Raw genomic sequence first — 26,805 nt, 5'->3', positions numbered from 1 at the left:
CGGTGGTGACACACATCTTTAATCCCAGCCCTTGAGCGGTAGAGACAGGTGGATCTCTGTGAGTTTGAGGCCAGCCTGGTCTACAGATCTAATTCCAGGACAGCCACGGCTATACAGAGTAACCCTGTCTAGAAAAAATACCAAAGAATTATGATAACATAAAAGAAGAGCTAGCACATTGAAGTTGGAGAAGACAAATAAAGAGAAGGAAAAGATCCCAATAGAAGGCACAAGAATCACAGACCCACTTGTTTGCACACTCAGGAGTCCCATATAAACACTAAACTGAAAGCCACAATATATATACACAGAGGACCTGGTGCAGATCAGTGTAGGCCCTGTACTTCTGCCCCATGCATGTGAGCTCATATGAGCTTTGATCATGTTGATTTAGAGGGCCTTGTTTTCTGGGTGTCCTCCTTCCCCTCTGGCTCTTACACTCTTTCTGCCTCCTCTTCTCTCAGGTTTTCCCGAGCCCTAGGGAGAGCGATTTGATGGAGACAAAAAAAAAAAAAAAAAAAAAAAAAAAAATCACTTTACAGTTAAGCGTTTCAAGATCCCTCACTCTGTTCATAATGTCTGACTTTGGTCTTCTGTATTTGTTCCCTTCTGTAGGAGGAAGCTTCTCTTTCGATGGTTGAGCAAGGAACTGGTTCTGAGTATAGCAGAACGTCATTTTATTGCTCTGTTTTATTTATTTATTTTACTTTGCTTAGAACAGTAGTTTTAAGTGGTTTTACCCTTGGTTCCTGGGTTATCTAGTTTCTGTTCTTCATCACCCAAGCTGTGTTGAGCATAGGTTCCATCTCTTGGAGTGGACCTTAAGTCAAATCAGGTATTGGTTGCTTACTCCTACCATCTTTGCCCCATCTTTGCCTTAGCATATTTTAGAGGCAAAACAGGATAGCAGGTCAAAGGGCTTGTGGCTGGCTTGGTGTTTATATTTCTTTTTTGATAGTGTTTGGAATATCTTTCTATACCAAAGACCCTAGGATGTAGGGTGAAGGCTCTATGTAGGAATCAGCTCAGCTTCCTCATATTCCATGAGTTGTGTAGGTGTTGTCTTCAGCAATGGGGCTTTGCTATCAGTTTGTGGGGCACAGCCTACAGTCTCGTTAATAGCCTGGGTTGTTTGTAATAGTCCATTACAACTCAGTTCGATGTAACCCAGTTCAGTTACTGGATGCTTCATTTGGTGACAAGGGATGGCCAGTGGGGACTCTGTTTCTTCCATTTATTTGGGGATTTCATTTAGATCATCTTCATAGGAGTATCTATTTTAGGAAGTTTCTACTGTATTGGCTTCCATATTACCCCTCAAACAGGTCTTCATTTTAGCTGTCTCTCCCCATTTCTCTCCCTCTTCCCTTTCCAACATGTCTTAGTTAGATTTTTCAACTGTTGTGAAGAGACACCACGACCACGGCAACTCTTATAAAGGAAAACTTCATTGGGGTGGCTTACAGTTCAGAGGTTTAGTCCATTGCTGTCATGGTGGGATGTGGCAGGCTGCAGGCAGTACTGCAAAAGGACCTGATAAGTACTCCATATTGATCTGAAAGAAAGAGGAAGTAAACTGGGATACTGGGTATGGCTTAAGCACATATGAGATCTCCACCCCCACCTCCACAGTGGCACACTTCCTCCAACAAGGCCATAATTATGGCAACAAAGCCACACCTCCTAATAGTGCCACTTCCTATGAGCTTATGGAGGCTGGTTGCATTCAAGCAGCCTCACCTCCCCACTTGATCCTCCTGTTACAGGTCCCCACCCATCCATAAGTATCTACTTCTCTTTCCTAGTCTAATATGATTATAAGTGAGCATACCTACAGAAACATCCTTCATGATTAAACAATATTGTAATTTATTACCTATATTTTTACAAGGGACTGCAAGTGTTATCAGTTTTAAAAAATAATTTTAAAAACCATTCTATTTATTTTTCACAGTTTTGCTTATTTTATGTGTATAGATGCTTTTCCTTACTCATTTTATGTTTATGGATGCGATTAATACTGGTACTAGGAGTATTAAGATGTTGATGAAATACACTATTAGGAAGATTTGAACCTCTGTATGTCTGTGTACCAGATAAAAGTCAAAAAAAAAAGCGTAAGATTATTTGGAACTGGAGTTACTGATGGTTTTGAGCCACCATATGGGTGCTGGAATTTGAACGCAGGTCTTCAAGAAGAGCAGCCAGTGCTCTTAACTGCCAAGCCCTCTCTCCAGCTCCTATGCCAATTTTTAAGATATGAATAATTTGGGCTAATATTTGAGTTTAAAGGATATAGCTTTTAAATTGTTCCTCTGTGCTGTTATAATCTAATTTTAATAATAAAGTGTATGATGAATTTTATGTTTATAAATTATAGCTCTGAGAGCTGAAACTTGGTCCTGTCCCTTCTCTGTAGATGATGAATTTCTATCCCCCTCTTTCCTTTGCACACTAGTCAGCAAAAGCACACACAATATAGCAAAAGCTCTTGTAAGTTAAATGACTTCAGGCCTTCTCTCTTATATATGCTTGCCAACTGTGGGCAAGAACACAGATAGCTTTCCTATCGTCTTGTTTAGAGTTTTCTTCTTCATTTCACACAGCATTTTTACTATTCATTTTCGCTTTGAAGAAGTTTTATTGCCTGAAATTATAGTATAGAAACCTCAAAGCAATAAAAATCTAATTAAAAAAACCATCAATTTATAGATACTTTAAAAAATTTACACCTTATAGAGTAAGGGGTTGGGTGGGGAAGGAATTCCCAAGGTAGGGGAAATAGAATATATAGTTAAGGAGAGACTGGAACGGGAGGAGTAAATGGAGAGGAGAAGGAAGACGGGGTAAGGGAAGATGCTATCTTCAGTTGACAACTTCTCTCAAGGAAAAATTTTTCTTCAGTGGTGTCTCTCTGGTTATATAAACCATATTTAAGGGTAGACCCCATGCTTAGCAGCAGATGGCCACCACAAAACAAACTCAATGGTATTTGTTAACCTTACTTGTCTTTTCTTTATCTATATTGATTCCTGATTTTGTGTTTTTATGAGTTATTTATGTGTGTGTATATATGCATTTCTTGTGTTTTTATTTTTCTATGTTTGTTTATTTACTTCCTTTCCTTTTCTTTTTTTAAATTGACCCACTTGTCAATTATAATTAATTTCTAAAGAGAGAAAAAGAAGGTACAGAGCTGGATGGGTGGAGAGGATCTGGGAAGAGCTGAGGGAGGAGAAATCATGATTAGATAATACTGTATAAAAATTCATTTTTAACAAAAATAATCCGAGCTAAAGAGATGACTCAGTGGGTAAGAACATGTATTATTGTCTTAGTTGCTCTTCTATTGCTATAAAGAAACTCCATTTATGAGTGAGTACATCCCATGGCATTGGTTTCTAGCCATAAATAAAGGACATTGAGCATATAATTTGTGATCCTAGAGAAGCTAAATAAGAAAGTGAACCCAAAGAAAAACGTACAGTCATCCGCCTGGATAGGGGAAGTAGACAAGATTACCAGGCAAAAACTGGGAACTTGCGGGTGAGGTGGCATGGGCTAAGGGGAAATGGGGTGAGAAACGTGAGAAGGGGAGGATGGGAGGAGCTTGGGGGAATGGGATGGTTGGGATATAGGAAGGGTGGATACGGGAGCAGTGAAGTATATATCCTAACTAAGGGAGCCATCTTAGGGTTGGCAAGAGACTTGACTCTAGAGGGGCTCGCAGGTGTCCAGGGAGATGTCCCCAGCTGGTACCTTGGGCAACTGAAGAGAGGGAACCTGAAATGACCCTATCCTATACTGATGAATATCTTACATATCACCTTAGAACCTTCATCTGGCGATGGACAGAGTCTCAGTTTGGAGCAATGGTCTGAGCTCTTAAGGTCCAAATGAGGAGCAGAAGGAGGGAGAACATGAGCAAGGAAGTCAGGGCCACGAGGGGTGCACCCACCCACTGTGACAGTGGAACTGATCTATTGGGAGCCCACCAAGGCCAGCTGGACTGGGACTGAATAAGCATGGGTTGAAACTGGACTCTCTGAACACGGCCGACAATGAAGGCTGATGAGAAGCCAAGGACAATGGCACTAGGTTTCGATCCTAATACATGAACTGGCTTTGTGGGAGCTTAGCCTGTTTGGATGCTCACCTTCCTGGACCTAGATAGAAGTGGGAGGACTTTGGTCTTCCCACAGGGCAGAGAATTTGGACTACTTTTCAGTATGGAGAGGGAGGGGGAATGGAGTGGGGGGAGGAGAAGAGGAGTGGGGATAGGGGGAAGGGAGTGGGGGGAGGGGGCAATATGTGGGAGGAGGGGGAGGGAAATGGGAAATGGGGAGGAGGCGGAAATTTTAATTAAAAAAGAATAAAAGAAAAAAAAAAGAAAAGAATCTCCATGACCTCAGCAACTCTTATAAAAGAAAGCATTTAATTGAGGGCTGGCTTATAGTTTCAGAAGGTCAGTCCCTTATCACTAGCAGGGAGCATGGTGTCACTCATGGTTCTGGAACAGTAGCTGAAAACTACATCCTGATTCACAGAGCGGAGGGGCTGGGCAGGCGGATACTAGACCTGGTATGGACTTTTGAAACCTCAAAGCCTACCTACCTCCAATGTCAAACTCCCTCCAACAGAGTCAGGTCTTCTCTAACAAGACTACCTCTTATCATCTAATCATTCCCAAATAGTGACTCTCCTTGATGACTAAGATTTTAAATAGTGCATGGGAGTCATTCTTGTTCAAACCACCACAATTGTTCTTGCGGAGGACCCAACTTTAGTTCCTAACACCCACATCAGGCAGCTCATAATTATTTGTAGTTCCAGCTCCAGGGGACGATTCTAACCACCTGCACACACACACACACACACACACAAAATAATAGTAATAATGATGATGATGAAGTTCATGTTCTTAAAAACAAACAACTATACCTCGATTTTCTCACTCTTCCTATAATATTTTAAAGTTTAGACATTGCATATGCATATTCATAGGCTATGTTATTCTTCACAGCCTCATGTGTTGAATACAGAGGTAAGGCCTGGTTGGGAGAAGTAGGATGTTGGGTCATATCTTTATAGGTTTATCTGATGCTCTCTGCTTCCTATCTACAAGTTGTACAGCTCCCTTTCCGTTCTCCGGCCACTACAGCATTCTGCTTCAAGATTTCATAGTCAATAAAGTCAGGGATGATGGAGTAAAAGCTCTGATGCTGTGGACCCAAATCACCCTCCTTCCTTTTTCCATAGTGACACAAATACTAATATTCACTTGGGCACAAAAGATAAACACTAAATTTATATTGATGGTTCCTGCAGACTACTGAGCTTTAATCTTGACTTAAATGTGTGCCTCTTTTCTCTCACACTAAGAATTCTGCTTTTCAAGGGTATGTTAGAATTAGAATATCATTGAAACACTGATTTTCTTCTACCTGTGAATTACACAACAGTCTTTGAAGATCATGAGTGATGTCATTATCAATATGATGGCTGGGAACTGTTTAATGTGTGTGCGCACATGATTCTTTATACTCCTGGGGTATAAACTCTATTTACTTCCTTTTTGACATACTCGAGTATAACAATAAACACCCACACAAATAAAACTTGGGGATATTCAAAGGGAGAAGAAAAATCTAGTGAACATTGGAAATGTATGCTGTTGTAAATCCAAGTGCATTGTTAGGAACTGAGAAGATAATAAAAACAATTTTGGTCGGGTGGTGGTGGCACATGCCTTTAATCCCAGCACTTAGGGAGGTAGAGGCAGGCAGATCTCTGTGAGTTTGAGGCCAGCCTGGTCTGCCCAGTTTCCTAAGAATCATGTCTCTGATGATTTTTATCAATAGACAAATAAGATATCTTATAAGATGCATTTTTTTTAACAGAGGCATCATTTTCCATCTCAGTTTTAGGTGCCCTCTGTCAGTATTTGATCTGATAGAATAAATCTCAAACAAATTGCTGCAATAATAATCCTCTACTGTGGCATTATAACCAGGACAAAAATGTTATAGTTGACTTAGAAATGAGTTGACTCATTCAATGCATTCATGAATCAAGGAGCTGTACATAATATCTTCACACACAAAATAGTTTTTTAAGGAAATATATACATTTATCTGGATGATATGAGTATTATCTACTTGTTTTAGTAACTGTGACCCAATGTAAATAATTTTAAATGAACATATTTTTGTGTTCTATCTTGCTTAAAATTGCCTATGATTGCTCTCTAAAATGAAATTAAATGAAGCAGCAGACGCTTTGCAACTCAAAGTTTAATTAGTGTCTAAGCCTTCTAAAGACAAAGGCACCATTTGAGTGTTTCTTGGGATGAAGATGGAAAACAATGAACCCTTAACTCTCAAGCCTGTTTCTCATCTCTGACCATAGTTGAACGGCCATCGCATGTGGCATTCAGAATTGGTTTTTATAGAACACTTCAAGGCTCCCATCGTAACATCATGGTTATTAGCTAAGTCATGGGCACAGTCACCGAGCTAGCAAGAGTGACTTCAGAGGTCAAAAGGTCTGATTGGAGAACGGAAGTAAAAGGTCTTTGTTTCCATCAGACTAGAGTTTAAAAAAATGTTTTTATTTCAGTACTTTATGTTTAGATTTAATACTTCTTTTTATTTAATATACCATATTTTGTTGTTTAAGCTAAAGACATCACTCCAAATATAGCTGCAGAGAGACTTCTTCCTGAAGACCGAACTGTGACACTCAGGGCTGGGCAGAGAATACCGTGGTGGAAATGGTACCGAGCATGTGGAAGCTCCTGGCTTCAATCCCCAGAACAGAAAAGAGCAGCAGAAACAACAAAAAGACACTTGCAATGTATGCTACATAGTCTGTGAGAAAAGAATGCCTGGTGCCATAAAAATATTTTAAGCATGTAGAAGGCCTGATTTAAATATTGATTAGTTTTTGATAAACACCATACTAAGGCCCCAGAATTCTTTTACTTTACAATTTCTTCAAATTCCACAACAACAAACAATTGGGAAATGACAACTCTTCTATAGCACCGATAATGGTAGAAATTTGAATGTAAGAAAATGTGCTTAGGTTTCCTTGCGTGCCAATCCATGTTAAGTTTCAGACCTAGCAAGGACGATCCAAGTGTGTTTTTTATTAAAGTTTAACCAACCAGCTCGTGTCGTGTTCCTGAAGTCCCATCCATCATGCTACCAATTTCTTCTTGCCAGAGAAACATTATAGTCTCTTGTTATGTTTCAAAGACAAGAAACACATTCAAAAAGTTTTGCCGATGACAAATGAGTAATTAAGGGAGTGAAAATCACAGACAGCATCGTGCTGGCTTGAAGGTGTTCAGGAGCAGGGTGAGGAAGTTCTCAGTATGTTTGGCAGTGGAGCACGCCAGGTCGATCCTAAATCTGTGAATTTAGTTTGGAATTATCCATCACAGAATATTCAGGACTGAAGTAACAGTTATCAGGAAAACTGTGTCAGAAAGGGTAGGGCGGGGGGGGGAACTGGGGTTGGTATGTAAAACCGTGGCAGAGATTACTATGCATTTAGAGTTGAAGAAGGCCTTTCTGGAGAGCGTGTAACACAATCATAGGCAATCGGAACCAAATTTCTGATAAAATTTAGTGCGAAGAACCAATGAGGGCCTGTTGCTGTCCTGGTCCTAAAAAGCTGGGAGTGTTTGGTACTCTTCAGGACAAGAGATTCCTGAACAGGATTCCAACATCTCACGGAATAATTGCAAGAATTGAAAAAATGAGATTGCTACAGAGAAACCCTGTCTTGAAAAATCAAAAAAAAAAAAAAAAAAAAAAAAAGAAAAAAAAAAAGAAAAAATGAGATTGCTTGAAATTAGGAAGCTTCTACCCAGTAAACAACCAGCAGGATAAAGAGACAGCAACAGAAGACAAGTATTTCCCAGTTGTATAGAGGACAGGCAATTAGTATCAAGAATCTACAAAGAACAGAAAAATTGACTCAGTTATAAAAAGTAATTAAATGATGTCACTTACAGAAAAAATGCAAAACTAGTTATCATCTTGTTAGGACAAATTAGTGAGAATCAGAAAATAGTTACTGCCTGGTTTGTTTCATGCTCTCTTTCTCTGTGAACTTGTGGCAGATGTTTAAAGAAAGAAACAGCTGGGAAAAGAGATGATGGGAGGAGAGACAAATGTCACGCGTTCTTCCTTATATGTGGAACCTGGATTTGTGTGTGACATGAAAGGAGAAAGGGAAATGTTCGCGGTGAGGAAGTAGGCCAGCAGTAGAAGTGGGGACACTGGAGGATGGTGAGGGTTGAGTGCCGGCAAAGTGCTAGGATGTCCTTACGTGAAAATGCCTTCGATTTCTTGAGATGTTTATAAATACATTTTAGAAAGCATTTTGGGTATTCCACAATGCAAATATATCCAAAAGTTAAAAATCAGACACACATTTAGCTTAGTGGAAGTTGATTGTTCTCCCAAGCATGTTTGAAACAATCGGGAAAGTCGCCCCCATTCACAGCGGGCCTGCTCCAGCCATTCCTACATCTCTACACCTGAAGCCCAAAGGGCTGATCTCAATACCTTCGGGCTGTTCTATTCTGACACTCAAACTCTGGGCAAAAAGTGGTCCTAGTAAACAACTAGCATAAAATAAACTATAAAATTGATTAAGATTCCATACTCTGCATGCTACCCAAGGAGAAAGCTAAGCCTGTGATTTACAATGGTGTCCTGCCTGCAAGATACACTGGTGCATTAGTAACAGAAAATTTGTAGTGGTCATCGACCAATACCTGATGTGAGCTAAGGCCCGTGAGATGAAACCCATACCAACACTGCCTGGGTGGCCAACAACCTGAGACTAGCTAGGCCAGGCACCTAGGGGAAAGCCAAATACTACTGTTCTGTCAAAGGAACATAGCAAAAAAAAAAAAAAAAAAAAAAAAAAAAGATTCCTGAAGACACTCTGCTACACTCATAGATCCATGCCTTGCTCAGCCATCATCAGAAAAGCTTCCTCCTACAACAGATGGGAACAAATACCCAAAACCGAACGCTCAGCCCTAAAAGCGATGTCTCCTCCAAATCTCCCTACTCCCAACACAGAGTTCAGGGCACTCCACTCAAGAGTAGGGAGAAAGAGTGTAAGAGGCACCAGCTGATCAAGGCCTTCTAGCTACAACAGGGCTGGCAGACATAGGAACTCACAGAGACTGAGGCAGCATGCCCAGAGCCTGCACAGGGCTGCACAGGGCTTATGGGATGGGCTCCTGGAGCTGAAAGGAGAAGTGGACACACACCTTCATCCCTAATCCATAAACTGTCTCCGACTGATAGCCACTTGCAAATGAACAATTAGTTTGCTCCAAGAGAGTTTCACTGAAACAAACTACTCTTAAGGGAAGGCCTAATGCCCAGCAGCAGATGCCTTCATAAAACAAACTCAAGGGCATCACTGGAAGGACTTTGCTTCACAGTGTTGTCTGGACTATTTATTTATTTATTTATTCATTCATTTTTACCTTATAGGTCCTTTGTGTATATAGTTATAGCTTCTAGCTTTATTTTTCATAGCATTATTGTATATAAGAGTGGGTGTGTCTCTCCATCAAATATGTGGTTTGGTATTCTTTTTCTTTTCTTTTTATTCCTTTGAGACAGTGTCTCTCTGTGTAGCCTTGCCTGCCCAGAAACTTGCTTTGTAGTGCCAGGCTGGCCTTGGACTCAGAGATATGCCTGCCTCTATCTCCTAAGTGCTGGGATTAAAGGTGCACCATCATGCCTGGCAGAAAAAAAATACTATTTTCTATAAAAGAAAAAGGTAAGATTCCTTTCCTTATTGAAATTTAGTTATGTAAAATGAGAGCAAACAACACTGTTCTTGGCTATATAACGGACTCATAGAGAGACACATGTACAAATGAAAAAGAAAAAAAACCCACAGTGGCTTACATCATGAGGGGTACAATTAATACAAATTAAAATTCCATAAATCAATCATATATCCTTAGAAAATTTACATAGAAAGTTACTTTTATGAAGATGTACTCAATAGAATTAATTAGAGTAACAAAAATGGAAATGGCCAGCTCGGCTACCTTGAAAATTAATCAAGGAATTAACCTGGCTTGATAAATTTTGATATAAATTTGATATAATTGTTTATAAAGAACGGATTTGGTCTGCACTGAAGCAAGGATTCACTAGAACAGACTGCAGGGAGCAAAACCAGCTACAGACTAGGACTATGCTGCTCAGTGGAGAAACACTTGCCAGGCATCTACACAGCCCTGGGTTAGATCCCCACAACTACAAACACCAAAACTGATGATATATCATGGTTTGTACCAAAATTTATGAATTACTGTTCATTTTTGGCCACTTATTTAACTTAAGTCCTCTTCATGGTTATATCTTAGTCTAAGGTCATCTACTGTTTCAATGGTAAAGACAGGGGGAAAAAAGAAACAAAAATAAAAACAAAGAAAGAAAGAAGAAAAATGTTTATTTTCTAAGTCTACTGAGTTGAGGGTTGAATATCACTGTGACACAAATAATGAAAACCCAGAGACAGATATTAGGGTTCATGCTGAAGACCTGAAAAGCATAGCAGCCAAGACACTAGAGTGATCTTATCTCTACCAAGGCTCAGACAAACAAAGGGGCGATCCTGCGATGCTCTCCACCAACCTCAGACTCCACCCTCCACTGAGTTCTGTCTCTTCCCCTTTATATTACCATCTCTGCCCAGCCATATCACTCCTCTCTCCACCTCCCTAGTGCTGGGATTAAAGGCGTGTGATCCCAAGTTCTGGGGTCACCTTTGTGTGAGCTCTGTTTTTCTTTTAGACAGATTCAATCTTGTGTAGCGTAGGGTAACCTTGAACACACAGAGTGTCTGCCTCTGTCTCCTGAGTCCTGGGATTAAACATATGTGCCACCATTGCCTGACTTGTATGGATGACTAGTGTGGCTGCTTTGTTCTCTGATTTTTCAGGCAAGCTTTATTTATTAAAACCCAAATAATATACCACTATGTAACACTTTGCTGATTTAGGCCTGGCTAGACGGCTGGCAGGTACAGACACTTGCCACTAAGACTGAACACCCCCATCTCCAGAACTCACATGAGAAGAGGAAAAAACTGATTCCTCCAAGTTGTTCCCTGACTTACACAGATGCACCATGAAACACATGTGCTCCTGCCAATAAATAAGTGGATGTAAAAGATGCTTTTGAACGGGATCACTCATGCACATGCATGTTCACCTATGCACATGCATGTTCACCTATGCACATGCATGTTCACCCATGCACATGCATGTTCACTCATGTTCAGGCATGTTCACTCATGAACAGGCATGTTTGGTCTGAAGATGCAATGCTGCCCCTTCAGACTCATGGTGCTCTTTCCTGGTACTTCTGCTTGTTGGAGCTTTGGTGTTTGACACAGAGTCCCAGGTAACTCAGGCCGGCTTTCAATTTGCTGTGAGCATGAGGATAAATTTGAATTCCCCAGCCTCCTGCTTCCACCTCCCAAGTGCCAGGATTACAGGCATGAACTACTGTGACCTGCTCCTAATGCTTAGTTTTAAAAGTAATAATTTGTATCTACTAAATGTTCTCTTTTGAGAGTTAATAAATTCAGTGAGCTTTCCTACAATTATTTGAATGTTTATCGAAGAACTAAAAGCCTAAAATTTAATTTCAGTACAATAATAAAAATACCATGTTTGATAAGTAAATCTTTTTAATTTTTTTTTATTTTTAAAAGTTTTCATGCAATATATTTTGATTGTATTCTTCCCCTTCTCCATTCTTCTCAGTTTTAACCTCTCCCTAGCCATCCAATTTCATGTTCTTTTCCACTCTTAAAAAAAAAAAAAAAATTCCTGGGGCTGGAGAGATGGCTCAGTGGTTAAGAGCACTGGCTGCTTTTCCAAAGGACCTGGGTTCAGTTCCCACATGGCAGCTCACAACTGTCTGTAACTCCAGTTCCAGGGGATCTGACACCTTCACAGACATACATACAGGCAAAACGCCAATGTACAATAAATAAATACACTAAAAAAATTCCTGCCAGGAGGTGGTGCACGCCTTGAATCCCAGCAGCGGATCTCTGTGAGTTTGAGGACAGCCTGGTCTACAGAGCGAGTTCCAGGACAGCTCTGTTACACAGAGAAATCCTGTCTCGAAAAAACAAAACAAATAAAATAAAATAAAAATTTGCTGGACAATGGTGGTGAATGCCTTTAATCCCAGAACTCGGAAGGCAGAGACAGCAGGTCTCTGTTAGTTCAAGGCCATCCTGGTCTACAGAGTGAGCTCTAGGATAGCACTGTTACACAGAGAAATCCTGTCTCAAAAAAACAAAACCAAACAAAAATGAAATGGAAAAAAAAACACAACAAAAAAGCAGCCCCTTGAAAAAAAATATGGACTTTATTTTGCATTGAGTATGGGGCCTGCTCTAGGGTGTGTCTGATATACCCACTGTCACTCCATTGAGGAAAACTGATTTTCTCTCTCTTAGCAGTCAGCAACTGCAAATAGTTTCTCGGTTAGGGATGGGACGTTGTGTCCACTTCCCCTTCTCAGCACTGGGATTTTGTCTTGCTCGGACCTCTGCAGGCCTTGTCCATGCTTGCAGTCTCTGTGAGTCTCTCTGTGCTTCCGCTCTGCCGTGTCTGGAAGACGCTGCCTCCTTGGAGTCGTCCACCATCTCTGGAGCTTACAATCTTTCCACATCCCTTTCTGAACAGATCCCTGAGCCTTGACCAGAGGGATGATAACTAAATCTTTATCCATAAATCTCTTCAGTGTACAGTATTTTAGACTGTTTAAGACTTGGTGTAGTTGGAGCGGTGGGCAGCATTCCCAGCGCCCGGCCGCCTGCATGGTTAGCTTTACACCCGAAATAATTACACGGAAACTGTATTCTTTTAAACACTGCTTGGCCCATTAGCTCTAGCCTCTTACTGGCTATTTCTCACATCTTGATTAACCCATCTCTAATAATGTGTGTAGCACCACGGAAGATCTTAACCTGCATCTGTGTCGGGTGGGAGAATCATGGCGACTGCCTGACTCGGCTTCTTTCTCCCAGCATCCTGTTCTGTTTACTCCACCTTACCTAATTTTCTGTCCTATCAGGCCAAGCAGTTTTCTTTATTAAATAACCAATGAGAGTAACACAGACAGATGACCCTCCTCCATCAACTTGGATTAATTTCAATTAGATGTTTACCATTTTCATGATTTCCCAGGTTTCAAAACGTAGTCATCTCCCTTTCCTCTCTCTCGTCTCTTTTAACTCTCTGGTCATCGATCTCTGTGTGTCACTAATGTGTATCTTTTAACTCTTTGGTCATCAATCTCTGTGTGTCACTAATGCGTATCTCCTCCCTCTTCTCACATCTTGCATGGCCTGAGCCACCTTTCCTGTTTGAGAGTTTCCTCATACCATTCTGCCCTCCATGTTGATTTTCTTGTGACTTAAAATTCCATTATGAATAATGATTTCTTTCATATAAGACCTAGACTCTGGCGTCTAGCCTTTAAGGCATCTAAATCTAGCTGATTTTTAAGTGTTCAGTACCATTTTACAACATCCAAGCGCACAGGCTTCTGTAATCAGAGCAGCCTCTCACAGTCTCACGTTGGCACCGAATCCTCTCTTGGTTCATTCGCTGGATCTTTCCAGTTGTCCTCCGACTTCCTATTGTCATTGTATTATTCCATACCAACGCTTTAAAATGTGCATTTCACTATCTACTGCCCTTTCCGTGGCTGAGATATTGCTTTGTGATCACATAATGGAAACACCAGACAGAAAGGAGCTGTTCAAGTGGTCTGATTTTCCTTGTAAGGATAACTTATCAAGAATAATTGGAATTTTGTTATAGATAAGACTCAGCACTGATGTAAGCATCTCTTCTTTAAGTATCTAAGGTTTATACAAGAAGGTAGTTACAAAAAATATTGGTGTAAATCTTTTTTTTTTTTTTTTTTTTTTTTTTTTTTTTTTTTTTAGGTTTTTTGAGACAGGGTTTCTCTGTGGTTTTGGAGCCTGTCCTGGAACTAGCTCTTGAAGACCAGGCTGGTCTCGAACTCACAGAGATCTGCCTGCCTCTGCCTCCCAAGTGCTGGGGTTAAAGGCGTACGCCACCACCGCCCGGCTGGTGTAAATCTTTATGATAAGCCACTCATATTTAGAAAATAAAAACAATAACAACTTTTAGTGAATATTCCTTTTATGATCATAATGTACTAGCAATTCTAAACAAAATTACTGATAACATTTTTTTTCATTTTAGTCTAGTTAATATTGTTACTACTGAGTTTTAAGTGTGTATGTTCCAAATGATCACATTTTTGTTACTTGATATAAGCATTGTTTTTTACATAAAAGCTCATTTTAAAATCACATTTCATTTTGAGACAAGCTCTTAAGAGTTTCAAACCTGTGCCAGACATTTGAACTCCGTGTCATACATAACTCCATGGTGCTAAATTCTTTTACATTTGACCTGCTGGGCTCAAAATAAACAATCAGAGGGTGACTTGGCTCAAAGGAAGGAATGGAGCTTGAGCTACATCAATACATCAATTCTACCATTCTAGTAGCCACTTTATTCTCAGCTATGCCTAAAACTTTGAACTTAGGGAATCATTTAACTTCCCAGGCTTCTCTACAGACCCCCAAACAGTAAGATGTAGACAGTCATGTGCTGGCACTGATGGGAACTGGTTCTCAGGACCACTATGAAGATCTAGAGCTAAGACACTCAAGTCCCTTTTATAAAGTAACTTATGTAGAATTTGAATAAAAACGCATTCTTTCATATCTTCTTTAGAACACCTATATCTACTCTCATGAAGATGCTATGTATTTAGGGAATAACCTAAGGAAAAAGTTTATTCATATCCAGTACAGATTCAGTCATCATAACTCTAAATACATTCTTTTATTTCTTCTTTTTAGAAACAAGATCTTTTTTTTTATTCTTTTTTAATTAAAATTTCCACCTGCTCCCCGTTTCCCATTTCCCTCCCCTCCTCCCAAATATTGCCCCCTCCCCCCACTTCCCTCCCCCTATCCCCACTCCTCTTCTCCTCCCCCCACTCCATTCCCCCTCCCTCTCGATACTGAAGAGCAGTCCAAATTCCCTGCCCTGCGGGAAGACCAAGGTCCTTCTATCTACGTCCAGAAAGGTGAGCGTCCAAACAGGCTAAGCTCCCACAAAGCCAGTTCATGTATTAGGATTGAAACCTAGTGCCATTGTCCTTGGCTTCTCATCAGTCTTCATTGACCGCCATGCTCAGAGAGTCCGGAATCAACCCATGCTTATACAGTCCCAGACCAGCTGGCCTTGGTGGGCTCCCAATAAATCAGTTCCACTGTCACAGCGGGTGGGTGCATCCCTCGTGGTCCTGATTTTTTGCTCATGTTCTCCCTCCTTCTGCTCCTCATTTGGACCTTAAGAGCTCAGACGGTTGCTCCAAATTGAGACTCTGTCTCTACCTCGATCCATCGCCAGATGAAGGTTCTAAGGTGATATGCAAGATATTCATCAGTATAGGATAGGGTCATAGAAACAAGATCTTGCTGTATCGATGAGGCTATCCTCAGAACTCATTATAATGACCTGGCCTCAAACTTAGAACCTTCTTGACTCAGCCTCCGGAGTGGTGGAATTATGGACATACACCACCACACCATGGTGAGTCCATTTTCAGTCTGTGATTGGTCAAATCCACAGATGCAGAACTCATGGATATGCACACACACACACACACACACACACAGATGCAGAACTCATGGATATGCACACACACACACAGATGCAGAACTCATGGATATGCACACACACACACACACACACACACACACACACATATATATATATATATATATATATATATAGAGAGAGAGAGAGAGAGAGAGAATAAATATGAACTGAACCTTTCCTCTTTTTGTAGTCTGGGTCCATAATATGTTGAAAGATGTTCACCTATATTGAGGAGGGCTGATGTTTTTGTAATATATTTTCATGTGTTATTCTCTTTCCTTTAGTAACACCCACACAGACATATCCAGAAATAATCTTTGTCTAGATGCCTCAGAGTCCCTTGACCCAGTGGAGCTAGTAAATAAAATTAATCAACATAATTCCTAGGCTCGATTCTTTTTTTTCTTTTTTTTAAATTGATTTTTGTTGAGCTCTACATTTTTCTCTGCTCCCCTCCCTGCCTCTCTCCTTCCGCCTCTCCTCCCCCTTCAACCCTCTCCTAAGGTCCTCATGCTCCCAATTTACTCAGGAGATCTTGTCTTTTTCTACTACCCATATAGATTAGATCTATGTATGTCTCTCTTAGGGTCCTCATTGTTGTCTAGGTTCTCTGGGATTGTGATTTGTGGGCTGGTTTTCTTTGCTGACATTCAAAGGGGGCTGTACTAGCTTGCACTCCCACCAAGATTGGAGGAGTGTTCCCTTTACCCCACATCCTTTCTTACATAAGTTGTCATCAGTGCTTTTTTATCTTGGCCATTCTTACAGGTGTAAGATGGAATCTCAGAATTGTTTTGGTTTGCATTTTTCTGATGACTAAGGATGTTGAATATGTCTTTCAGCCTAGGCTCAATTATAAAGAAACAGCAATAAACTTAAATTTGGAGAGAAAGTTTATTGTGAAATGAATTTTCACAATTCTGTCATTTATCCATATGTTTATAAATTTTTTACTTGCACATTGATTTCCTAATATGCAGGAAAATTTCAACACTAAAACTCACAAAAATATTTTTAATTAATTATTAGCAAAGATGAACAATTCATTAAATTTCCTATTGAATATAAACACAGGTCAATGTTGATAAAACAATTTACAAATTTTTATCAGTTAACCTTCCAACAGGAGATATTTTTTTATTTTATTAGTGTGACAGGCCAATATGCAGCTAGAAGATTCTGTTCCTTTCAAATTATAGAAAACCTCACATGAACCTCTTCTACTGGCCCATTTTAAGGCATATAATGTTCGTGATCCCGTCCCAATGGCAAATTCAGTTCAACTGATTCTTAAAGGACTCTCTTGATGAATACAAACTAATTTGAACAACGAGTTGGTCAGCATAATGGTCTAGGTGTGTTACCCCTCTTTAGGTACATAATTATCCTGATTCTCAATCTAGACACTAATCCATTCATGATCTAGAACCTTGTTCAACTGTGAGATGGTTTGGATGTAGAGGGAGAAAAGCCTAGAAAATATTAACTGGTCCAGTCCTAACTCCACTTAGCTGCAGGCCACATATTCTTTTGAAGTCTCAGAAAACACATTCTAAATATAGGCTTCGTGAAGTCAAGACTTAGCCTTTCCTAACAAGTGGGACACATTGAAATCCATCGAGTAATTATCATCTCAAAATGATCTAGGGACTGAAGAGATGACTTAACAGTTAAGGAAACTCTGCTCAGAGGAACCAATACCCTCGACGATCAGCTCACAACCACCAGGGGGATCTGATGCCCTTTTCTGACTTCTGTCAGCACCCATGCACATGTGATGTGGCATCATTAAAAAGGAATAAATCATTTTAAGTTTTCTTCTTGTTTTCAAGACAGGGTTTCTCTATGTAGCACTGGCTGTTCTGGAATTTAATCTATAGAACACTGGAGCTTGCTCTATAGAGCAGACTGGCCTTGAAATCAGAGATCTGCCTACTTCAGCCTCCTGAGTGCTGGGACTAAAGGCATGCACCACCTGATGGGGGAGAGTCTTCTGTTTTGTATTGATTTCATTGGTTAAATAAAGAAACTGCCTTGGCCCTTTAATAGGACAGAAAATTAGGTAGGTGGAGTAAACAGAACAGAATGTTGGGAGAAAGAAGCCAAGTCAGTCAGTCCCCATGATTCTCCCGCCGGACACAGACGTAGGTTAAGATCCTCCCTGGTAAGCCTCCAGCTCGTGGTGCTACACAGATCATTAAAAATGGGTTAATCAAAGATGTGAGAATTAGCCAATAAGAGGCTAGAACTAATGGGCCAGGCAGTGTTTAAAAGAATAGAGTTTCCGTGTAATTGTTTTGGGTAAAGCTAGCCGTGCAGGCAGCCAGGCACCAGGAATGCAGCCCGCCGTTCCTACAACAACCACTACTACCTAGCTACATGGCAACTTCTATAACAGCAAACTTCTAGTGTGTCTTAATGATGATTAGGTATTTTAACTGTATTGTTTCCTATTTTATTTTTTTATTGAAAATTTCCACCTCCTCCCCTTCTCCTACTTCCCTCACCTGTCCCCGTCCCCCCTCCCTCTCCAGTCCAAATTTTTAATCACTTTTACATTATTAATCCATTATTATTATGTCTTTTTTGTGTATAAAGAAACTGAGGAGACAAAAGTTAGGTGATTTGGATAGGAATTGTTAAGACTCCAATCCAAACTGTAGCTCACATACTATTCCATATTTTTTCTAGCCACCACCATCTTTATGGCTCTGCTGATGAACTATGGGAGGTTTTGTTCATTGTCTGAGCAAGAATGCTCACTGAATCATGTCCACACAACACCATTTGTCTCTGTGACTACAGTGGTCACATTGTCCTGTGCAGTTTAGATCAGAGTCCAGCAACAGCCTCATCTTATTAATGACTAGTGTTGTGTTATTTTCATCTTGGTTTACTGTCTGTAGGGTAAATGGGTTCTGCTAATTTGTTTGAGACAGAAAGGACAGAGGTGATGAAGTGGTTTTGAGAGAAACTGGTACTCTGACCCAGTTTGAGCTAGGTGATTGTATTCCCAGGTATAAGATGTAGAGCATAGAGCAAAGACATACTGCAACATTTCATGAGGAAAACATGAGTTCTGAGAAACCTCGCAAAACATCCTTTTTTTTTTTCCAAAACAAGAACTTGAGAATATCTAATTGGAAAACACTGCACTTCTAAATACAGAGGACAGAGAAGCACATTATACAGACATGTTGCTGGCACTATCTAGAACGTGAGAGATTATACAGGACAGATGGAGTTTGCTATAAAAAAGTGGGGAGGGTAAGTAAAATAAGAGGCAACATCTCTGTATGTTTTTAATGATCCTTAACCAATAAATCAGTTAAGTATCCCTGTATGGATACTGACTCTTACAAGACAAACACAGTGGTGAGATGGCTCACTGGTAAAAGGCCCTTGGACCAAGCCTGCTGACCTGAGTTTGAGCAGAATCACATGGTAGGAGGAGAAAGTCAAATCCAGCTAGGTGTCCTCTGATCTCTACAAGCATGTGGTGGCACACGTGCCCACACACTTATATATACACACACAAATAAATAGATGTCATAAAAGTTAAAATAAAACAAACAATTACAAACTGTAAAAATTTAGCTAGTGATGATACTTGCTAGTATTGAAGAATCATTGGGGATTATTTTGTCAAGTTTTCCTTGCATATAAAAATGATATTTTTAGTGTTTTTCTTTTTAAAGAATAATTAAAAAAGCCCTTTAAGCCGGGCGGTGGTGGCACACGCCTTTAATCCCAGCACTTGGGAGGCAGAGGCAGGTGGATCTCTGTGAGTTCGAGACCAGCCTGGTCTACAAGAGCTAGTTCCAGGAAAGGCTCCAAAACCACAGAGAAACCCTGTCTCGAAAAACCAAAAAAAAAAAAAAAAAAAAAAAAGCCCTTTAAGCTGTTACCAATAAGAAGGCATGGTGTTTTAGGGTTGTTAAAATGCTGTGATAAATTTAACGGAATCAACATGAAGCTGGGCCATATATGTGCACTGTGGGTAGACTCATGTCACTCATGTCGTATGATTTAAACTATTTCAGATGAAAATGTTTAAAAAAAAACACAAGAAACTTTCTTTCTAGTCAAATGGCTTACAAGTCTATTCTGGTTTTGTTGTTGTTTTCATTATTTTGTATAAGAATATGATCTTATCAATTTTTAGTCAGCAGCGCCATAAGGACTGTATCCCTTGGTTGTAAACCATTCCAGAACCTAAGCGCTTGAGAAAACACTGGCCGTTCAGCTCGGTCTGCATCAGCTTGAGGGGGATTCCATTGTATTGTCTACAAATTGCTGCTGCCAGAGTTCTGCCAGGGCCTTGTGGGTGGGGTGGTGGGGATGAGGAGAGGTAGGCTGAGGGGAGCGTTAGGATAAAGTGTGTATAGGGCATTAGAAGGAGTGAAGGTGTGGTCTAACAATCAGCTACTTCAAAAGACATGTTTGTAAGGACTGTACGCTGCTAAAGCCAGCACGGTGGCATCTGTTTTGTCTGTCACACAGCCCACATAAACTCTGCCTCCTGATGCCCTGATTCTAACTGCCCCCTCAATATTTCTTCGAGTCCCAGGATTACTGCAGATCTGGGTCTGAGAGCTCTGTTACTCCTTTCTCTCTTTCTATTTTATGACAATGGAAGTAGTTACTGCTTCCTGCTTTGCTCACAAAAGTAGGGGCAAGAGATTTGGAAGAAGGTATGAACACTTGACAAAGCACGAGTTTGTGCAAAGGCCTGCGAGGGGAGAAGAGAGATAACTGCTGTACATCAGACAACAAAGCAATTAAGTTCCTACTTGTGTGAATGCTCTCTCTACTAGCATTTCTCAAGGTTAGAACGATGAGTAAACAATGCTTTGGAATCGAAGCTGTTTTCCTTCTGAGGCTTTCAACACAGTTTAAAACATGCCTCGCTTTGACCACAGCTCTTGGGAATCCTTCCCTTGCTTAACAGATTCATGTTCAGCTGTCCTTAAGGTATTACTTTAATTGATGTATTTGTTTAGTGACTTACTTCTGGCGGAACTGTCATTTCTAGACGTCTCTAGGTTCCATTGTTCATTCGGCATTTACTAAATGCCTTCTGTGAATTGTGCCTTGCTTTGGAGATTGCGGCTATTGAGATTTAGATGAAAAATGTGTGTCTCCAGAGAGCTGGGGAAGTGCTGGGAAGGAGGGTGCTGGGGAGGGGGCAGTGGAAACTGGGGAAATGCAGCCTTGGAAAGCCAGGAGAGGCTGAGCAGAGCAGGTGACATTTGAGCTGAATCTTGATGGATGGGTAGGAGTCTGCCAGCTAGAGGGAGAGGAAATAACATGTTTGAGCACGTTATGAGAAATTCGTGGTATGTTACGTGATGGAGCATTTAATGAACTGGCTCAGTGGGGAGTAATATGATTGGTGAGGTACTCTTTTTCTTGTCATTGTGTTTTTTTCTGACCTAGACAGAGAAGAAAATTTTCACAGAACAGAAATATTCTATACCACCAACTAGCATTTATGTACCAAGTACATCAGCTTTAACTTGCTGCTGGAACGGAGACCAGGCAGATATTAAACAGGTGGATGAAGTGATTGCAGTGGCTAAGATGATGGACTGGAAAGATACGGAGATTGTGGAAGAGAAAGAGTCAATGAGAGTTACTGTTTTAATAACCAAGGAGGTGAAGAGAAGAGAGGAAGAGTCTGAGTCTGGGCACCCGGTACCATCTGTGGCGATGTTACTTCGGGGAAACAAGGAGGGGTGTTTTCAAGGAAGAACTGTAAGGGATGGGTTCGGTCTTGAGCTAGTGGTAACTGGAACATCTGAAGTACATATAATAACTGAAGGGCTTGCTCCTCAGGAGATCACAAAATGATGCTTGTGAACATTTAGGAAGTAGTTCCTGAGGTCATGGAAGTAAACAGCTTTCTTGTACTTGAAACTGGGATGATGGCTTAGATGGTAATGTGTGTATCACACAAGTGTGAGGACCTGAGGTTTGATCTCTGATCCATAAAATGACAAGTGTGGAAGTGGATGACTGCAACCCTAGACCCAGAGAATGAACACACGCACGTGTGCATGCAATACACACACACCACACATGAACACACACATGCACACACACACACACACACACTCATTCACTATGTTTTTCTGGACTTTAACTGAGCTTAAAATGGACTGGTGGATTTGACAGAAGATCATTATTTCCCAGTTTTTTTTTCTCCCGAAGTTTCACTGAAGGCCCATTTAAGGTCTTCATCTACATGGCCAGTCCTAATTGTTATCCATGTCCCTCATTTCTCCTGGGTCCCAGTTGTTGTCCTTACCCATTGATAAACACTGTTCTTCTTCCCTCTTACTTTTGTTATTGCTGACTTTCATGTAACACTTCCTCAGTTTGTACGTGTGGCAAATCAATCACTGTAAGTTGTCTCAAGATTTCTTTTTAAAAAGAAACCTTTCTTTCCTTCCTTCCTTTTTTTTTTTTTTTTTTTTTTTGGTCTTTTGTTTCTGTGGCCATGAGCTTGTATTTTCTTCTTGTTTGGGAGTTGAATTTTCTTTGATGAATTATTCTTTGCAGTCTGTTGTTGTATTCCCAGCTGTTTGTAGAAATAAGGAAAACAACCAACGATATCCTTCCAGAGCTGTAATCTGCTGAGCTCTCAGGCTGCAGCAGCAGGGGCCTGTGAGATGGCTCAGTGGTGAAGCACAGAAAGACAGCTCTTTCAGAGGACTAGGGCTTATATTCCAGTACCCACATCAGATGGCTCACAACTGTCTGTAACTCCAGCTCCAGGGGATCTGATGCCTCTTCAGGTCTCCATGGGCATCTATACTCACATGCACATAACCGCCAGACAAACACCCACATACACTTAGTGTAAACATATCAGTCTTTAAAGACAAAATCTCCTGAGTAAATTTGGAGCTTGGGTGTCACAGGAGAGGGTAGAAGGGGATGGGGAGGAAGGGAGGAGGTGGAGAAAAATGTATAGCTCAATAAAAACAGTAATAAGTTATTGCTGCAAAAAAAATAAAATTAAGATAAAAAGATATTAGTCTTTTAAAAAATACTGTAGCTGATTTTCCATAGGAAATAAACTTGGTTGACCTCTGTGACCTCCATATATTGTCTTTTATAACCTGTAGCTTTTCTTCCACAAAGTCCACGTGGCTAAGACACTCTCAATAGGCAGATGATTTCGTGATAGTCAGTGAGATTTTCATATCTCTTCTAGATTCCCAGTATTCAGAAACATGCACACACACACGAGCAAGTGAATTTGGTGTGCAAGATGGAATTTTACTCTTTCTGTAAGTGTCTAAGAAAAGCAACTTTCTATTTGATAGATAATAATTTTCTAAAGATCTATCTATCTATTTATTTCTTTAGCTATCTATCTATTTATTTTACATACATTGGTATTTTGCCTGTGTGTATGTCTTGGTAAGAGTGTCAGATCTTCTGGAACTGGAGTTATGGACAGTGGTGAACTGCCATGTGGGTGCTGGAAATTGAACCTTGGTCCTCTGGAAGAGTGTCCAGTGCTCTTCCCTGTTGAAAAACCTTTCCAGTCCCTGATAGATACTATTTTGAAATAATCCTAAAGATTTAATTGGGTAGACAGATTATTTTCAGCCCACTCTGATTACACCATAAGCTACTTTGGCCACTGAGGCCGGGTGTTCTGATAGAGCAACTGCATCTCTTTTTGTCAGGAAACTGGAGCCTCTCACGGCTAAAATATTTTGTTTTCTTTTGGTTTGTTTTTTTAGTTTCAGCAAAGATGTTTTAAGTATTTGATATCAGGCAGCATATTGGATGAACCTTTTAGATTAAGACAATCTATGCCATTTATTCTATAGCTTATTACTGGTTGGTCAAATGGCTTTTCATGTAAAAACTTGGAAATATTAAATTCCCTATTCTTCAGAGAGCCATAGGAATTAATAATTATGACCTGATAAAGTCTTTGTCTTTTTAGCATCCCATTAAAAAAATTATATCCAGGAAGAAAAGTTTACTTTGACTACATTTTACTCAACCAATTTCTGCTACCAGTGATGTTTAATTACTGGCAGAAACTGGACCAATGACAAGTTTTAAATTTTATATATTCTGTGAATTATTTTTACTGATGGCAAGAACTGAAATGTGTTAAATTTCATTCCATTTTCTGATTTCATTAGCATACTTTAGAAACAAAAATCATTTTGTCTAATTTCTTATTATAAAAAGCAAGATATACATACTGCGGTATTTGAAAAACTTGTAAATTTTTTCTCTGAAGTTTATCAATCCCTGCATCAAATTTTACAGTGCAGTGTGTGTGTGTGGTGTGTGTGTGTGTTGTGTATGTGTGTATTTTAACTTTGGCCAAGGAATCTCTTTCAGTTTTGATCAAACAACTCTTTACTTGACTGTGTCAACTACAGCTTCTGGATTTGGCTCCCAGAAGTCTCCATACCTGAGAGAACGCCAGACTTCCGCTTCCTCATTTGCATGCGTCTCCAAGTCAGCCTCTGGATAATGACTTCAAATGAAAATAGCCCCTTGAAAAGGGAGGGCTTGTTATTGCTTTGGACAGGAGGCATTCGAGGTGATTAAACAACTAAGTCATCTCTTCATTTGGGGATAAAAGATGAAGGAGAATCTGAATGGGTGACCAAGTCATAAATTCATCTTGAGGTACTCAAATGATTGGACACCACTTGAGCTTTTCTCTCCGTTTTTAAATCTTATGATGTCAATCTTTGCTCATTTTCCTCCGAGTAATTTGTTGTTCTGGTAAACAACTTCCTCAGATATTAACTGGCCATCCACAAGTATATACTGCAGCAGTGAAATAAACTCATGGAAGAACCAGCCTGAGCTCTCAACTATGCTTTTCTGTCTGCAAAATGGCATGACAGTTTGGGGATTTCTAACTGGAAATAAATTTGATTACGTTACTACCTAGCTACTGTGGATTAGTAGTCGAAATTCGTATGGAGAGGGCAGCGGAGCTCAGATCTGCAGACGGCTCCCGCTCCAAAGACAGGAAGAAATGGGTTGCCTCTCTCGCTCTTGCCATCACTATCTAAAGTGACATTTAAATTGGATCCTGGAAATTGCCTTTTCTGTTTATGTTAGCAAGAGTTTTTTTTCCCCCCTCTTTGGCTTTATTTGAGTAGCGAAGCCGCTTTATAGTATTTTGTGTCGCCTGCATGAATTGTTTTGCATACCTGTAACCTTTCAATTAATGTTATTTATGTTTCAATAAACCACCAAGCTACTTTTCCAGATGTCCTAATCCTTCATGTAAATGAATTTATTAGATCCAGCCACCAGACTCAATGAAATCTGCCAAATTCACTGTCTGGGCCACATACCAGGGAGTTGAAGCTGTATTTGCATAAGCTCGCTCTGCGAGTGCAATCTTACGTATCATCTGCGGAGTTAAAGTTTCACTAATGTAAATCCCTGACAAATCAAATGCAGATGGGGCGCTCTGCCCTCAGGGTTGAGCCTGTCAATTCTCAGCTCTCATACCTGCCTCCTCTTGGCTCTGGGCTCCCCACCCTTCGGCCTCCCTCCCAGCCCCTCCCCCCTCCCCTGCGCGCCGTACTACTAATCTTTCAAAATTATTTATGTTAATATATTGCAGATAGCAAGCATGGGAGCGAAGAGTGGTGGCTCCTGTCTTCTTTCAATCATTCTGCCAGGCAAAAAGGAGGTTGGCAAGTCATTTGAGGGGAGCTGGTTTTACCACCTGGAAAAATTTGCCCTGCCAATCAGTGGATGGCAGACAGATTGTTTGAGTTTGCCTAGAGATGTTTTAGATAAGGGGGGAGTCGGCGCAATAAATGGGTTAATGTCAGCCTGCAAATTCCATAACGTGGCCAAGGTAAATTCAATAATAAGCCCTTAGAGGAAGGGGAGGGGGGAGTGAGTTGGCATGAAGAGGCTACATGGCAGTGGGGGAAGGGAACGAAGTGCTGATCTATCCAGGCCAATCCCTTTGGTTAATGTTACAGCCCTCAGTGAAAGGTGGGACTCTTCTTTAATTCCATTGATTAGCTCTGAAAACTCTTGATAGCTTTAAGTCCTGTATCAAAAGAAGGAAAATGGACTGCTGAGCGTGGAGAGGGTTAGTGCTCCTTGGGTTTGTTTTTGATTATTTTAAAGTCTAACTATGTTTCCTCTGCTGGTGCCCAGTTGCTATTTATTTGGCTTTAGCCTTTGATCCCCCTTATGCTGGCACATCATAAAAACATATTCCTGCTCACGTCTTATATTATGTAGTTTGTTTCTGCTCAGGGTGAATAAGCCTCTCTTTGTTTTTGATAGACTCCAGGTGTTTATCGCTATAAGTTAGTAATGGAGTTAACCACAAGAAGCACACTGAAAAGAAGAAGGAAATGGGGGGAAATTCTGAGTTCGATAACTCAGGAGTCCTCCTGGCAAGACTCCTCTGGGAATAGCATGCTCTAAACTTAAGAGGCCTTGTCTCTCCTTTCTAATCAAGTTGGATAAAATCGGGATTGCAGTACGCCGAGGTTCCCATTCTTTTCAGGTCTTCGATGAGTTTCTTTGAAAGTGGCCCGAGAGTCTTGTTTCCCCATGAATTTTCATTCTGGCACTAATATAAATGATGGCGGCTAATCCAAAGGAGATTACTGATAGCCATTTGCTTGATCTGAGCTTGGAGGATTAATGCCAGAAGCAATTTCTATCCATGGTGGTAACTCCCCCCACCCTCAACACTTTGGGGGGGAAAGGGGGCAGTAATACTATTGGTTTGGATGAATGTGTGAAAACCATACTGTATCAGTGACAGTGATGGGAAACACATTTCTTATTTTGTATTCCTTCACTGCCCAGACACATTTTATGAGGGGTCAGAAGCCAACTCAAGGACATTTTGTGGTTGTGACCTAGGCTATTGGCAAATTTCATTCACCTCTACTTTCTTTGTTGGAAAAAATAGAACTGGCTCTGCCCATCTTCAAAGAGCAGAACTTTATTTTGACATGCTGGCAGAAGCTAGT

This window comes from Chionomys nivalis, chromosome 2 (assembly GCF_950005125.1).
Source record: "Chionomys nivalis chromosome 2, mChiNiv1.1, whole genome shotgun sequence".
NCBI classification, from domain to species: Eukaryota; Metazoa; Chordata; class Mammalia; order Rodentia; family Cricetidae; genus Chionomys; species Chionomys nivalis.
The sequence above is the reverse complement of the archived record's forward strand: the minus strand, read 5'-3'. Positions refer to the sequence as shown.